Source organism: Galeopterus variegatus, unplaced genomic scaffold (genome assembly GCF_000696425.1).
Source record: "Galeopterus variegatus unplaced genomic scaffold, G_variegatus-3.0.2 Scaffold4005, whole genome shotgun sequence".
In the NCBI taxonomy this organism is placed as follows: Eukaryota; Metazoa; Chordata; class Mammalia; order Dermoptera; family Cynocephalidae; genus Galeopterus; species Galeopterus variegatus.
Window position 1 is genome coordinate 160,266 of NW_007730116.1, and position 15,120 is coordinate 175,385.

At 33.6% G+C, this 15,120-nt stretch overlaps 1 protein-coding gene across 1 annotated transcript in view; it reads right to left on the bottom strand.

The window, feature by feature from the left end:
• COL11A1 (collagen, type XI, alpha 1) overlaps window positions 1-15,120 on the bottom strand; it is a 154,288-nt gene that overhangs the window by 66,309 nt on the left and 72,859 nt on the right. The gene's annotated exons all lie outside the window — the stretch shown is intronic.

Genomic DNA, 15,120 nt, shown 5'->3' on the forward strand with positions numbered 1-15,120 from the left:
ATTGATGAGATTAATAAAAAAAAAAAAAAAAAAAAAAAACACCACTTCAAAATTATATACAGTTAATATTTTTAGTCATTGTCGTTTTTCATCTAAGTGTTCACAATTGTGCACAATGCTTTATAAAATATATATACAATAAGTAACCTCTTATATAATTTTCTTCCTGTATTGTAATGGATTGGCAAAATAACCTTCCTAGACTAGACTAGCATTTCTCAAAGTCATTTCTCGGCTTCACTTCAAACTTGCTGAATCAAAATTTCAAAAAGCAAAAATATGAGTTTGGAAATTCTCACTGCATTAGGTTACAAATATAATTTTTTACATAATAAAGTTTGATAATGACTATCCCAGAATTTGGAAATTTTCCCAGGGAATAAGTCCTTAAATTTATCTTAGAGTTCTCTAGGGAATATTAGGTCTCATTACCAACTTTGATGAGATAATTCACATTTGGTTAGGTTTGCCAATTGAGTTTTAGGAATGAAGTCACATACTTTTAACTAATTTTCTTAAAAAAAAAATCTTATATATAGTTTTTAAAAATTACTATGTAGATACTACCTTCACGTTAACTACATGTATCAACAATTTAAGAAAATGTTATTTAAAGCAAGAATAAAAGAAATGTAAACACATATTTAGTAAGTTATGTAAAGCTCAAGTATAATCTATTTATTATTTCTAATTTTATTTAATAGAGGGTAATAAGGATATTGTCTTCAGATTAGATTCCTAGATGGGTGATTAGTTATGATTTTCATTTTATTTCATGATTGAACTAAATGTAGAATATTAGAAAATACAATTATTAATGCTTTTCCTTAATAATTAACATATTTAGATAATGACATCATCATTTCAAAACTCACACAGGAAATGATTTATAAAAGCTGGAAAATGTATTACTTTAACACTTATTTTCTAATATTATACTTCCCATATATTGAAAGTTATTTTATAAGTATGAATTATTGACTTTGTTCTAATTTATATTTTTATTAGCTTGGGGGATAATTATATATGGCCATAAGAACAATGGTCAACAATTTGTATGTACATATTGCTTAAAATTTACAAATCAGTATCAGTTTCATTTAGTCATTTTACTCTCACAAAAATTCTAGGGAGTTGATAGTGAATTCTAGCATCTCAGTTTTAAGGATGAGGAATCTGTGGCTCAAAAAGGTTCTCTGGCCTTCCCATAATTATATAATCAGTTAAGGGAACCTTGATGTTGGACTCTACTCTGTGTTTTTTCCTTAAAGCCACCCATTTCTTCTCTCTAATGAGGATACCAATAACTACCAATGGCTATTTACTGGGAATTTCTTTAAATTCAACATCTATTCAATTTCATTGAACTATTGATTGACTACAAAATTTATCACAAATAAATTTATGATTTAATTTCCTGACATTATTGTTCTGGCTAAATTCACAAGCTATATAGAATGCTTTTTATATAGCCAGTTATCTAAATATTAAAGCAATTAAAATAAATGAATGGGGATTAGATTTGAGGTTATAAGAAACAATATGTGTAGCATAAGAAAAAGTGATTAGTTCTTTAAGTTTTTGTTTTTTAAGACGATTGTAGTTTTCGTAATTATGGGGCGTCTTAAATTTAGGAGATAGAAGTAATTTGGTGAAACTTTGCCAAAAATATGGTTTAAAAATTTTTGAAATTTGTATTTGATATAAACAAAAATGGTATTTTTGAGTTATAAGTAAGTAGAAGTTTAAAAACAAACAAAAAATATTCTTCTTTTGCATAATAATTAATAAAGAGTTGTGTGAAAATTATATTTTTACCAATCAAGTACTCCAAACACTAAAAGGAGGTTACATGCACAAGTCAAAATTGCACTTAGTATTATCTATATAATAAACTTCTACTCCCTGTGAGTGTATGTTTGTTTTAATTTAAAAATATCAAAATATTTTAATGAAAAAGAGTCAACCACAAGTGGTACAAACTGTTAACCAGTTGGCTGACTCCTGGTGAATGATTTCAGAGGCCAGTACTGAAGAGAAAAACAATACAACAGTGTTCAAGCAGTGCTGCTCTAAAAGTGAAAAGAACACAAAGATTTGCTTCTAGTTTTTAAAAAGAGGGAGGCCAGGAGGGAGGAAAAGACGGGGAGGAGTGGAAGGTGGAAAAGAAGGGGAAGAGCCAGAGCCAGATCCCTGGAACTGAGAGGAATGCAAAGATGTCCCGTGGTTTGCTAACAAGAGAGAAAAGAAAAAGTTCTGTAATAAAAGTTAGTAAAAGTACTTTATTTTCATAATAGAAAAACATCAACACCATATAATATATAACGTGACTGAGTTTATTCTGTTTTATTCAGGTTAAAATTAACGCCCCTAAAGGTGAATCTATACCTATCTGACAAGCTGAGTTATTGAGGATCGATGTACATACAAGGTGACTGTATTGCATTTTTGTTTTCATATTTCATTTGTAAACCCCAGAAAAGGACTACTACCCATTAGTTTCACCAAATGCAAACTAAGCATCCAAGTGCTGAGATATTGTATCTGTAATTGACTATGCAAAAATAGACTCTATACTTATCTGCCAGGCCATGAAATCTTTCTTTCTTTAACACTGTTTAAAACCTGGCTGTTCAAAGACTACCCGAGGACAATATCCTGGCAGACTGCGTTGAGGTTAACAGCTGTGAGATCAGAATAATAAAAGGGGGGGAAATCACTAGAACGCGGAAGCAGCTTATATTAAGAGAATTTACTATTTTCCAATTATTATTATTATTATTATTATTTTGTCTTTTTTTTTTTTCCGTGTCCGGCAACGGATCGCAACCCTCAGTGTCGCCCCCGTACCGGACCGGGACCGGCAACGGGATCGCAACCCTCGGTGTTGCTCCCGCGCCTCGCTCAGCCAGTGAGCGGGAACCGGTCTGTATGTGGGATCCGAACCCTCGGCGGGAGCACCGCCGCGCTTCCCAAGCGGCGCACTATAGCAGTGCGCCACCGGGCCGGCCCTATTTTCCAATTATTGAACTTAGTACTTAACTACTATTGGGCTACGTACTTTTCATATGTAATGTAACTTAATTCTTGTATGATTTATTCATTTTTCAGGGAAAGGCCATAAGGCTCAACGTCTATGTGCCCTGATTCACCACAGTTTTTCCTGCAAGACTGAGTTTGAGTACTGCATATGTGGTGACAATTTTTTTCCTAACTTGTACACATAAAATCCATAGATACTGTTCTAAATTTTAAAAAGCAGAAGAAATATAGCCACGTAAGGCCCCTTATACCAGAGCAAGCTTATATTGGTGGAACACTCATTAAAATGAGAAAACAAAGGAACTGACGAAAGTACTTATCTCTTTTATCCAAGTAGTCATCCTCCATCATTCACTCAGTTCACCTGACTCTGCTACATGATTCATTAGAACTGCTGCTGCCCTTTGTCACTGCTGTTTACAAGTTGATTTATAATTTGCAACAACATCAAAGAATTGTTTTTAGTTTTGATAACCATTCGGTACATAAATCACCTGAGATACTATGGGACCTTTTCATCATGTTGTACCCCTAATTTCAAAAGTTAAGTATTTCTTTTGTATCTATGCTGAACTCTGAGATAGTTTGGGTTAGTGCACCTTTTTGAGAATACATTTATCCTGATCATCCCAGAACAATATTCATACACACATACTCAGAAACATTTTTTTTTTATTTTATATTTTAGCATACTAATATGAACATTATTTTTTCCTAAAATATTACATTTCTCACTGTCTCTCGTACACAATGTGCCCATTTTTACCTCTGAATATTTTGGTCATGTTTATCTTCTGACTTTGAAAGTCTTTGATGTTTCCTTTTTCTATTAAAATTCCAGCCATTCTTCAGACCTAGGTTAACAACCATCTTAACAAAAAATTGTATTTCTCTGAGAATTAGAAGCATGAGATACACTTCTATGTATTTTCTACATAATTTATCATAGTACTCTAGATTCTCTACCATTATTTTCTGAATGAATTAATGCAGCATTTGCCACTGAATTTTGTCTTGTAAATATCTCCATGCTCTCTTCACTAATATTTCCAAATAAAAAAAGTTTTATGTATGCATGAGATAACTATAACAGAAATGACAGTAATAAACATAGAACATAATAAAATTAGTGATATGCATTTGTCTTTTTATTAAGTATGTGAACATGTTGAATATGCTGAAAAAAATATGTTCTAAATGTACTCATATGTAATCTATAGAAATTTTTTCAAATTTGCAGGAAAGTATTTTCCCTAGAAGTATGGTATCAAAATTAAAAGAAACATATGTTATCTTAACTGGATAAATTATGATTGATATGCTATGTGAGACAAACTCATGGCTTATACTTAATAAAAGAATGCTCCTTAAATTTACAGTAAAGTAGGTTTAATATTTAAGATTAATCAAGATCTTTCAAATACTTATTTTCATGCATCTTGAATAGATACAAAATGATTTGAATCTATGACACTGTATGTAGTTTGTAAATATTATATACTATATATTTATTACAAAGCTTAACTATTTTAATTTTCCCTTGGAGCATTCATAAGATTAAATTTCAGATTGCCATATTGCTTGTGGAAACTGCACTAACATTAGCAACAAAATATATTACTCTCCTGTAGTTAAAATATTGCTCATAATCTTGTCACAGCTCATAAACTTTGACACAATTGATGAAAACAAGAAGAAACTTTTTCAATGTTTATTTGTGCCCTAAAGTACAGCTGCAATTTCCTTTTCTATTAGTTATTTCAAACATTCCATAAGCCTATATGAGATTCATATTATCTTTTAATTTTACTTTTATGAACTTTTTGAAGTATTTATAATAACAGCATGCTCTGTGGTGATTTTATTTCATGCATTTATAAATGAAAATCTGATGGTATGTACTGATTAAGAAAATGATACAGCAAATTGCAAATCTTATTTAATATTCCCAGTCCAACTTTGAAAGAATAAACCTTATGAATCCTTTAACCCCACTGAATCACTGGAGAAGACCCCTTTTTTTTTTTTTAAATGAAAATTTAAACCTAGTATTAAAAGAAGGCCATTTACATATTCGACAAAATATGGGGAAATTCTACTCTTTGTGACATTGACTGGGAATACAAAATGTATTATGGTAGGTATCAGTCCTTCAGAAACTCACACTACAGATACATTTTTTCCCATCTATAGTGATAAAAGTTTGTCATTGCTGTATAGCAGGTTATAGTAAAGAACAGAGGGTTTTATAATTGTCAGATAAACAAACAATTATACCTGAAATGGATGTTTAGGTTTAAATATAGGTTAAATGAATAATAGATCCACAAAGGTAGGATTTTTGCTTGTTTTTGTCAATAAAACACTTGTAGTAGTTACTGGCACTTTGCAGACGTTAAATAAATGTTTCAGTTGAACATGTGGTCTTTCCCTTTCCATCACTGAGAACACCAGCTTCTTGATCTTGAGCAAACTCTCTATGGCTCATAAATTAGGGACAGAAACAGTTTGTCATCAGGTTTTGGTGATGTTTAATGTGGCCATACATCTAAAGTTCTTTGAACAACGTCTATTTTAAAGTATGAATGGAACAGATATTAGAAACTATACATGAACAGCTATATTTAAAAAAATAGATATATAATCTCAAATAATTATAGGAGTAAAATTTTCTAGAAGAGGAAACTGAGACCCAGGAGGTAATATGGTCTAACTAAGGTCATACTGTTAAAAGGGTAGGGCTTTTTCCACATAACATGGTATCATTAATCCTAATTTAACTGTGTATTCGTCTTCCTACAGCAATGATGGATATTTTAGACACCAAAAGTGCTTAGATGGAAAGAATTCACAGAAGGAGGGGCTAAAGAATATAGAAATAGCATTTTCCTACTTCATAATTTAAACAGCAATGGACACATGGAAAATTTCCTAAAGGCAACAACAGTATGTGATGGATTACATAAGTTATAATGACCAAAATATCATAACTATTCTGTTATTTCAGTACTAAATATTAAACACTACAGGAAACATGTGGTTTTTTAAAACGTGTTTTACAAAGGAGGAATTTGAATTTCTTTATTTAGTTGCCTGCTTTTACTGTTCTGTTAGATTTATTCCCTTCTGCAGCCTCTTCCCCCAAACCCTACAGCACCTTGCTCTAAACCTTACGATGGCAATGAAACAAGAGGCAATAGCATCAGTCTGTGCTGGTGGAGCAATGAAAACAGTGGGTATTTATCCAACCCTTCACACAGAGGAGAATGCCAAAATAAATATTTTATCATTCACTTTCACTAGGTGTTTCATTTGTAAAGTAAATGAAAGTGGAAAGCAGACAAATCATCTCATTGACATTTAGTTAAAATGCAGTCCACTAGAGAGGAGAATAGGAGCATAAATACAAAAAGTTCTTATGAACAGGAGCTATACACGTAGAAGGCGAAATATGTCTGTCCCTGGCTTTTTAAGGCCAAGTTGGCCTTCATAGCAAAACTAGAATGAGGTAATTCCACTCTTCAAACGACGTATAGTTTAGATCACAAAAGCTCAAAATTCAGATAGAATATCACGCATTACCAGACTATAAAGCATAAACTCAATGATCAAATCAACGTCCTGCAGTACTTCAGACTTTGGTCTTTGGTCCCCACCATCACTTCCATACTTAGCTCATCCCCATTTGAATGTCATAATAGCCCACTCAGATCTATCCAGCTACAACAGAGAAAATACACTTTATTTTATTTTATTTAATTTATTTATTTATTTTCCTTTTTGTCTTTTTTTTCATGACCGGCAACGGATCGCAACCCTCAGTGTCGCGCCCATACCGGACCGGGACCGGCAACGGGATCGCAACCCTCGGTGTTGCGCCCGCACCTCGCTCAGCCAGTGAGCGGCTGGTCTGTATGTGGGATCCGAAACCTTGACGGGAGCGCCGCCGCGCTCCCAAGCGGTGCACTGTAGCAGTGCGCCACCGGGCCGGCCCCGAAAATACACTTTATTTTAAAAAGTGTAGTGTATGACCCAATAAATCAGTAGGTGTTATCCTTTAAAAATCTTATGTATTCCTTTACTTGAAGAGTAAGTAATAGCCATTAAAAAGAAGGTTCTCCTGAGTAGGATGCAGAAACAAAAGTTAAACAAATATGAATTATTATAAGAAGGGCATATAAACTATTAAAGAAGAAATGACAAGGAGAAGAAATAGCACACACAGAGGCAAATAGAGTCTGAATCATCAGGGGACAGTCATGAAAGGGATAATGACTGCTGTATTGTACAACTGTGGAACTCTGGGCACTTATCCTATGGCAGCTATCTGTCTGGCCTTTCTCGTATACTTTCTCCATATTAACTCCCACCACTCCTAGGGAACAAAAGAAATGTTGTAGAGACAGAAGACTTTTACTAAATACACTAGTCTATAAGTTTATGTGTTTTAATCTCATTTTTAGAGAAATAACTGTTGGCCATGAGTTGGTTCCATATCAGAAGAAATAAGATTTTGTTCTATGAGAATGCAGGTAATAAGTTAAAGCTGAGAATTTGTTGCATGATATATTTGCATGCATGGCATTCTTACATAAGCAGGAATTATATACCTGGTTTATGTTCAACATGCAGAAAGGTAGGTGCTGCACTGCCTTCCTCTCCTGATGTTCAGTTCCTTGCTTCTTTCTGTCTGTGTGCATCAAGACATCCACTAAGTGAGGAAACCCCCTAAGATCACAGACATGCCTGTGCTTGGATTGGCATCTATTATCAGCACTTAGATACAACATCATGTATACACTGAGCACTTGATTTTGGCCAGACTTTAAAAGCGCAAAATCACAGTGCCCTGTTAGTATAATTATGTTTGTCTCACGTGGGAGCACTACAAAATATTTCTCAATATATGTTCACTCGTAATAGCAAAATCTTTAGAGAACCACACCTTAAAATACAAGCTTTTATTAAGAGGACCAAAACAGTGATAAGCACTTCAAGACTAAATTTGGAACACAAAAATACTTCTTTTTATAAACACAACTGATTTTTATTTATAGTTCCAACTGCAACGTAATTCCTTTATGCAAAAATTATTGTTCACACCTTTGTGTTCTCTTGACTATCTTTTAGTATTATCACTTATTATTTACTATGTTATTTTAGTATTTGTCTTCCTCAGTAAACCATGAGCTCTTTGCAGGAAAAGTCTAATTTATGAACCAGTATAACTTCAACTTAGCAGATATTTATTTATATATGGTCTTTCCACAAGAAAAGACAATAGTGTTTACAGGGAATACATAAAATATAAGAGAATATAAAGAAGAGTTGGTAAGCAAAAAAATCAGGTAGGCAAGCAAATTATTGTTGCCATAAAATAGAACCAATATCAGTAATCTAAAAATGCATAATGTAGACCACAGTTTTTCCCAGCTATTATCACTGTACGTCATGATCCCTGTAGGTTACAAAATAAATTTAAGATTTTGTCCAGCATTTAAAAAATTAACTCAAACAAAATTGAACAGACAATATTAAAGTACATCATATGTACTTTTTTATAGTGAGCTGTGTTCACAAACTTATAAGAACAGTCACAAATTGTTCTTATCTATTATTATGCAGTCATGACTCCATGATTTCTACAAGCCAAAGCAGAAAGTGAATTCTAAGCTTCATAATTCATAACAATTAAAAGAAAAAACTCAATTGACTGCTCAAGAAATCACAAAAAGTAATAAAATAAAAATAATTCATAAGAAGCAGACTTGATAACAAAAGAAATTATCAACATTTCTAAAGCTATGATTAGCAAGAAATTTCTTCTGAGGATGTTCATAAAGAGGACCCTGAATAATGCAATCTCTCTTATCTTCAAACGGACCTTTTTGATTGATAGAATTTTGCATAACACATCATAGTTTCTCTGAACATAAGCCAATGACATCACAGCTACACCTAGCAGAGTCCAGCAAACCCACTTCTATAGGGTGTCATAGCAATGTGATACAAATGGCCTGACCTATGCTTTGGACTGAATGGATGATGAATAAAAGAAATAGGTGCCAAATATACTTACAAATCAACTGATATATGGAAACATGCACAGATGGATATGTATTGAATATTATATTTTGCTTTTTACAGGTTAGAGAATATAGAAAGGGTATAGTGTGTTAAGGTGCATAATTGTGATACATACAAACTTTACAAATGTCACTGTGAACAGAAGCTGTTAACTGATTAAAGCCTTCCTTAGGGCTCTTAGTTTTAGTTCATTGTTATTCTGTGCAATGAGGAAAATTATTATTTCTCTAGCAGTACAGAAATACATAGTACAACCACCCTCCTTACAAACTGTATTATAGGACAAGGAAACTAAGGATTCCATAGTATGCTGAAAAACACCTAAAGTCATTAAGAATTAAACTTGTACATTAGTTTAAGCAGTTGGATCTTTGATTCATTCAAAATAAGCAATGGTTACAGGGAACATTAAAGCCCAGTTATCTGAAATATTAGCTCTTTTAACTCTTTTCCTCTTGACAAAATTGTTTACAAGGATATAAAAGGGTGAAGAGGACTTGGAAAAATGCACGAGAGAGAGGAGAGAGAGAGAGAGAGAGAGAAAGAGAGAAAGAGGGAGAGAGAGAGAGAGAGAATGAACTTAGTCAAGCAGTTGTTTACTGAGTGAGAGATCTATATATAAGAGAGAAAGAGGGAGAGAGAGAGAGAGAATGAACTTAGTCAAGCAGTTGTTTACTGAGTGAGAGATCTATATATCTGAAAATGAGTTTATGTAACATGCTGTCACGGATTTTGTCTTCAGATAAAGGACTTTGAACTTGGGCAAGGTATTAACACTCTATAAGTGTCATATCTTTTGCCTTAAAAGTGCAATGATAATAATAGTTACCAAGCAAATTTGCAAGAATATAAACATGAATATAAAGTACCTAACATGAGTTGAAGAACAAACATTCTTAATATTATTTCATTCCCTTTCTCTATTTCCTTTAGACATTACATTTCTCATTCTCATTCTTTTCCTCTGAGAACTCATCACTTTATTATTATATTTATCTTTTTCAAAATAAAAATAACTTCAAAGTCTCTGTTTCTCTCATTCCTAAGAACTTCTGTTTTGCACTTACTCTTACTTGGTCAATACCCCAAAGGTTAAGTTAACATGAGATTGACATAAAGTCAGAAGAATCCATTATAAAATCAAGGATTTTTACAGGATAGTCTTATGACTTTATCCCTCATGGCTTGTAATTTTATCATCTCTCACAAACTAATCAGATACTTACATCTAATATTTCACTGTCACCTTTTTGATCAACATTCTTCATAGAAATAGAAAAAAAAAATCCTAAAATTCGAATTGAACAACAAAAGGCCCCCAAAAGGCAAAACATTCCTAAGCTAAAATAAAATAAAACCAGAGTCATTATACTACCAGATTTCAAACTATACTACAAAACTATGGTAACCAAAACAGCGTGATACTGGCATAAAAACAGACACATGGACCAATGGAACAGAACAGAGAAACCAGAAACCAATCCATTTGCTTACAGCCAACTGATCTTCAACAAAGTCACCAAGAACATACACTGGGCAAAGGATGGCCTCATCAGTAAATGGTTCTGAGAAAACTGTACACGCATGTGTAGAAGAATGAACCCAGACCCATACATCTCACAGTATACCAAAATCAACTTAAAACAGATTAAAGATCTAAGAATAAGACCTGAAACTGTAAAATTACTAGAAGAAATCATAGGGGAAATATTTCAGGAAATAGGACTGGGAGAAGACTTTATGAATAAGACACCTAAAGCACAAGCAACAAAAGAAAAAATGAACAAATGGTTTCATATTAAACTAAAAATCTTTTGCACAGGAAAAGCAGCAATCAACAGACTGAAAAGACAGCCTAAAGTATGGGAGAAAATATTTGCAAGCTATACATCTGACAAGAGATTAATATCCAGAATATACAAGGAACTCAAACAACTTAACGGTGAAAAAAATAATTCAATAAAAAATGGGAAAAGGAGCTGAATAGATATCTCTCATAGGAAGATATACAAATAGCCAATAGGTATATAAAAAATGTTCAACATCACTAATCATCAGGGAAATATAAATCAAAACCACATTATGATATTATCTCACCCAGTTAGACTAGCTATTATCAAAAAGGCAGAGAATAACAAATGTTGGAGAGGATGCCAAGGAAAGGGAACCCTCCTACACTTTTGGTGAGACTGTAAATTTAGTTCAGCCATTATAGAAAACAGTATATAGGTTCCTCAAACAACTACAGATAGATCTATGATATGATCCAGTAATCTCACTGCTGTGTATATACCCAAAGGAATAGAAATCATCATGTCAAAGGTATACCTGCACTCCCATGTTCACCATAGCTCTATTTACAATAGAAAGATGTGGAACCAACCTAAATATCTATAAACAGATGAACAGACAAGGAAAATGTGGTGCGTGTGTGTGCGTGTGTGTATGTACAGTACACATAGAATGGAATACTACTTATCCGTAAGAAAGAATGAAATTCTGCCATTTGCAGCAACAGGGATGAGCCTGGAGAAAATTATGTTAAATGAAATAAGCCAGGCACTGAAAGAGAAATACCACATGTTTTCACTCATAAGTGGGAGCAAAGAAAGAAAGAAGAAAAGAAGGAAAGAAAGAGGAGAAGGAAGGAAGGAAGGAAATAAGGAAGGGAGGAGGAAAAAGAAACCACAGTAATACATGAACTTTCAGAAAAGAAGAGAAATTATGATTCCTAGGGGTGGGAAATGGTGAGGGGGAGGAGAATTGGGGAGATACTGTGTAATGGACACAAGAAAAATTACAATTTGTAATGACGAACATGCTAATAATACTAATTTGATCATCACATATTGAACACAAATACTGATAGTCAACCCTTAACCCATAATATATAAAATCAATTTTGTTTCAATTAAAAAATAAATGAAAAAATGAATTGAAAAATAGAATTTTTCTTTCTTGCCAAATAAGCCACCACTCCTGGTTCCTTGTTTTTAACATTAATTGCAAGGTAACTCCATAGTAAGTCTTGAACTTCAAAAAATAAGAAATAACATGAACTAATTTTATGAATGTTACAGTTTACACCTAGAAAACCAGCAGTTTTTTTTAAAATTTCTGTCAATTGCAGGAAAAAAATTCCAAAATCAAATTTCACATGCACATAATTGCTTTAAATAGAGTAAACTGAGGCTTGTTTATCACTTGTTATGGACTAGGAGTCATATCATGAACCTCTTTGTTATATTTACAGCAATTACAGCAATTGCATTAGAAACTAACAGATGCAGGTGGTGTCTTCCCTTTTAGAGGGACCTTTTTCAACATCTTTAAGGAATAATTTTAATTGGTTGATGCATGCAAAATTAGGTATGTGAATTTACTATAAAAATAAGTACTAATTCCAAATAAATAAACACAACATTTATTTGTGGAGCATTTCTATTAGTAAAGTATTAAAGCCTTTGACTGCCAAGAGGTTTGGGTTTTTTCTGTGAATGTGTTTTGTTTTTTGTATTGCTGTTATTGTTGTTCTTGATCAGGTAAAATTGTTCTAGGCATGGAAGACATAATTAAACTGTCATTCCCTCAAGGACAAACCTTGAGGTTATCATTCAGTTTTCATCTTTCCTCACTGCCCATATCTAATCTTGGTGAAAAATCCTACTATCCTGCCTTCCCAGTGTTTGCTACATCTGCAATGTCCTTCGACTCTCCACTGCCCTAGTCATCAACCCATTCTAATATCATGATGCTGGTCACTGAACTTCTACACTCATCTAGTTTCTCCCATCTCTGTTATATATTACACACTAATGACAAATTTGCTTTCCTAAAACTTTTTTTTTTTTAACTCCAGTTGCTCCGAAGTACAAATCTTCAAATAACCCTAACTTGCCATTTTAGAGCTTCTATAATCATATGATGTGTTATATTTCTGCTTTAGCATTAGATTATGTACAATAATTAGCAGAATGACTGGTTCCTGGCAATAATTCAACAAATTTTAGACCAGGTCTTCCCTAAATACCATATCCCGTTCCTAATATTTTCTTGCCCTTAAATGGTTTTTATCTTCTTCATTCTGTGAAGCCAATTTCAAGGGCCAACTACTGCATAATCCTTCCCTTGATTTCTCTTCTCTTTCTATCCCCTCATAGAATTAACATTTACTGTTAATTGGACAACTGTTAATACCCTGAAATTTATATGTCCTAGGCATATTATGGACCCTGCAAATACACAGTTTCAATTGTTCCAAAAACCTGGGATAACTTGCTTGCTTGGGACCTAAAAAGTAACTTATTTAATCCTTGATTCAGATTTCACAGATTCAATGACCATTGACTTAAAAAAAAAATCATTTGTCCCTAAAATAAAGATCACTTTACAATCTCAAAGTCTGGTTAAATGGATGGCATTGTACAGAAATTTTTGAAGATTCTATGTCCAAATAAGAACTTTTGTCTTATTCAACTGTTATTCCTACCAATGCTACCATTACTATCTTATGAGGATTTTCAAAAATGTTGTAATTTAATGAATTCCATGGAAAGTCTGATATAGTTACTGAAATATCTTTTTAAAGATAATCTCCACCAGATGTCCAAAATTACCTTGATCATTGTCATATGACAACTGAGTAATCTACAGATCAATTACAATGTTAATCAATATGCAAAATGCTATGCTTGATGTGTTCTCAGCATAGTTATGCTGTCCAAATTTTATTCCAATTTCAGGATTTATGATAATTTAAATAGGTAAGTAGGGGATGATTACTGTGTGCTTGTCACTATACTGTGAATGTAAGCAAAATAATACAGCAAACACACAGCCTAAGGAGAGAGATGATCAATCATATTCCAGTACAATTTCTAGAACAGAAGTTTCAATAAAGAGCCCTGAGAAGGAAGACATTTCACTAATAAATGAAATGGAGGCAAACTGCCCAAAGATGACTTTTTAGAGATTTAACATCTAAGTTTTATCTCTATGGATGACTACAATTTTGGTCAAGTAGAGAAAGGAAGAATGGAGTTTCCTTGAAGAAAGGGAAAAGTATAAAATATACTCTTACTCAAAGCAGGAAAGATCATGGTGGTTTGAGAAGCAAGAAATCCAATTCATTAGGTTGGGTAGAATCAAAGGGGAGGCATGAAGAAAAATAAAATAGACATGATGACTGGGACCAAATTGTGAAGATGACTTATTGGTCAGGATAAGAAGTTTGATTTCTGATGGCAGTGTGGAGCCCTGAGATAGGTATAAACAGAGAAATGGCATAGTTAAGGTTGTGTATTAAACTATAATTCTATAATTAATAGGCAAAACTGACTGGAGAGGGTAAGAAAATAGAGTCAAAGAAATGAGCCAAGACATTATTAGTCAATGAAAGAAAGAAGAGTCTGAACAAAAGTGGTTGTGTTGCTGGAAATGAAGAACAGGGGACAAATTAGAAAAACATTTGGAAGCGGAACTAATATGACTTCAACATTTTGTGGGAGGAAATTGAAAGGGGAATTAAGACAACTTTCAGCTTTTTACGTTGGTGAGGTAAGAAGGACAATGACCGGAGGCCACTAACTATGGCAGATTGGCTGTTTCAGTGAGCTTTCAGAGTACAGAGGTGAACAAAGATGAGGTTCCAGAAAAAATGAAGGCTGCATTTAATTGTTTTCTGAGGGATTGATATGTCCCAAGAAAAGAAAAGGTGAGATAAAAATCTGATACTTACGGGCCAGCCCGGTGGCGCACTGGATAGTGCACCGCTTGGGAAGCGCGGCGGCGCTCCCGCCCGAGGGTTCGGATCCCACATACAGACCGGTTCCCGCTCACTGGCTGAGCGAGGCGCGGGAGCAACACCGAGGGTTGCAATCCCGTTACCGGTCCCCGGTCCGGTGCGGGGGCAACACTGAGGGTTGCGATCCGTTGCCGGACACGGAAAAAGACAAAAGACCAAAAAAAAAAAAAAAAAAAAAAAAAAAAAAA